General features: G+C 37.0%; 1 pseudogene; it reads left to right on the top strand.

The window, feature by feature from the left end:
• The first annotated feature begins 1,939 nt into the window (after positions 1-1,939).
• On the top strand, positions 1,940-2,783 carry LOC116072660 (annotated as a pseudogene).
• The last annotated feature ends 298 nt before the right edge of the window (positions 2,784-3,081 follow it).

The raw sequence follows: 3,081 nt of genomic DNA, 5'->3' as shown, positions 1-3,081 counted from the left end.
GTGTTACATTCCTTTATCAAGATGTTTATCTTAATTTTGTGTTGCAGCCGGGCAGTGGTCGCGCACACCTTTGATCCCAGCACTTGGGAGGCAGAGGCAGGTGGATTTCTGAGTTCGAGGCTTGCCTGGTCTACAGAGTGAGTTCCAGGACAGCCAGGGCTACACAGAGAAACCCTGTCTCGAAAAACAAAAACAAAAACAAAAACAAACAAACAAAAAAAATTTGTGTTGCTATGCCAGTATTAGCACATGGTAAGAGTGTAGCTTGTTTTTCCCTACCAAATGTAGTGTGGCTGGTTTCATAGAAGACCAGGATACAAGAACCCCATTACTAATTTTCAGACTACTCACAGATGATGAGTACATAGTTATGGCTTGGTTGCTGTGTTAATGAAGGATTCTATACTTCCTGATCCATCACATTGCTGAATTAAAAGTGATTTTTTTTTAATTCTCCCTGGAGAATGTTCAATCCCTCAAGTGAAGAAAACCTTGAGTAAAACATCAAGCCCCTAAGGAAATGATGACATATTAAGGTCCAAGTTGTAGCTGTAAACCACTTATCTCCTTATTACACCAAGAAACTATTCCCTAGAGAAGTGAGATTAGATACTCTGCATATAAGTCAGAGCACAAAAAATTGATAGCACATTGAAACTCTGACTTATCAAAGGTAAATATGAAGATAAACTTTCTCTGTTACTTGAGATGATCATAACTTATGATAACCTATTAGTTTTAGTTTAGATATACTGAGTATACTAGAAATGTATCTGGATGAAATTGTTCTTCCAGGACCATATAAGTAGGTAGACCATGAGGAACCACCATTTTTTTACTTAATAATTAAGAAGGTCTGAATTCAATTCCAATTACTATCTTGCTTTGTGACTTAAGTCCAAAGAATTAAGATATGTCAGTCATTATTTTCTATATTGTGCAGTACTGAGATTCAAGTGTAACTGATATAAGAATCTGCTCAAAGTGGGACACAGAGAATGTTCAAAGACATTTTGGACCTTAGAATAGGTAGAAGATTTAAGGAGATCCTTCTTTTTGAACAGAACTTCATTATTCTCCATTCATGAACATTTTCTACCCCATGGGAGTAACTAAAAAATTCTAAAATTATTCCTTATGCTTTCGAACAATATGTTGATCTCATTTCCTCAAAGTCTAAATTGTGTAAGAGACTAATACACATTGTCAAGTTATATACCCCCAATCTCATCAATGAGGGGAGATTCAAGAGTAGGAAAACCAGTAATGGAAACAGTGGTTGTATCTTGGCTCTGCTTTCTCCTTTCTTGTCTTTGGATACTGTATGTTTTCACAGAGAAGCAACAGCAGACATCTGTGGAATGAATGTGATATTGTACTTAGTTACTTATCTTGTTGATAATTGAGGGTAGAAATAGAACAAGAGCCAGAGGACAGATGGATATAAGGAAAAAGTATCTTTGCACACAGCAGGGCATTTGCACACACAAGCTTACAGGAACTTTGACAGAATGCAAAAGAGCTTGGCAAGCCCATTCAAGACCAAATCCTAGCATAGAAGGAGGACTGAGTCAAGAAGCTCTACTCTTATCTAAGAGCTACTGGCAATTGTAAGCTGCTGGTAGAAGAGTCAGTCTGCTTTAAGAGTGTAGTTCCTGATAAACCAACCATCCTCCAGCAGAAGGACATACTTCCAATAATATATGACCAACACAAAAGAACATGATTAAGAATAAAAAGAGAGGGTAAATATAATCAAAATAGGTATGAAATAATAGGATTGTAGGTGCACGTATATGTGTGTATGTGTTTGTGTGTGAAAGACAGAGAGAGAGAGAGAGAGAGAGAGAGAGAGAGAGAGAGAGAGAGCGAGAGAGAGAGAGAGAATTTTCTTCTAACATGATTTCTCTTGGCATGTGCCCATAGATTCCTTTGAAGAATGGGTTCTGAAAATAGCTCTTCAGTGACTGAATTCATTCTGGTGGGATTAACCAATTGTACTGAACTCTCACCTTCATACCCCAATGTACTTTTTCCTCTTTAACTTGTCCTTTATTGACCTCTGGTACACTTCTGTGTTCACACCAAAAATGTTAATGAGCTTTATATCAGAGAAGAACATTATTTCTTATAGAGGATACATGACTCAGCTTTTCTTTTTCAGTTTCTTTTGCATTTCTGAATGTTATATGCTGACTGTAATGGCCTATGATCGCTATGTGGCCATCTGTAATCCACTCTTATACAACATTGTCATGTCTCCTAAAGTATGTTTGAACCTCATACTTGGATCATATATAATGGCATTTTCTAGTGCCATGGCTCACACAGGATTCATGCTGAGACTGACCTTCTGTGGTGCAAACACCATCAATCACTACTTCTGTGATATTCCCCCTTTGTTTCAGCTCTCCTGCACTAGCACCTATGTCAATGAGCTGGAGGTTTTTGTTGTTATAGGCATCAACATCATTGTTCCCACCATCACCATCTTTATCTCTTACGGTTTCATCCTCTCAAGTATCTTTCATATCAGGTCCAAGGAGGGCAGGTCCAAGGCCTTCAGCACCTGCAGTTCCCACATAATGGCAGTCTCTCTGTTCTTTGGATCAGGTGCATTCATGTATCTCAAACCATCTTCTGCTGAGTCAATGAATGAAAGTAAAATCTCCTCTGTATTTTATACCAATACAGTTCCTCTGCTGAATCCCTTAATCTATAGCTTGAGGAACAAAGATGTTAAAATTGCCTTGATAAAAACCCTGAGTAAGAGAAAGTGTTGATCTGAACGAGTGTCTTCTTTCATGTAGTCACGAGGCTTGGAATGTCAGTTTTATTAGTTCCATTTGTGTGGCCATTATCATATCTTTTTTGTTTGTTTTATTTGTTTGTAGGGTAAATGAAATTTGAATCTCATTTCAATAATTTATTTCAATATTTTTATATATAATGACTTTTTCCTTACCATTGTCAGAAATAATTTTTCTTGTTCTTTGACATGTAAATTAAGAATTCTAGTGGAGAAATTTAGGTGTTCAAAAGTAGTATATGTTTCACCATTTCTTCCTGTGAAGAAAGTTT

The sequence above is a fragment of the Mastomys coucha genome, unplaced genomic scaffold (assembly GCF_008632895.1).
Source record: "Mastomys coucha isolate ucsf_1 unplaced genomic scaffold, UCSF_Mcou_1 pScaffold23, whole genome shotgun sequence".
NCBI classification, from domain to species: domain Eukaryota; kingdom Metazoa; phylum Chordata; class Mammalia; order Rodentia; family Muridae; genus Mastomys; species Mastomys coucha.
Note: the sequence above shows the minus strand (reverse complement) of the source record. Positions and strands in the feature narration are given on the sequence as shown.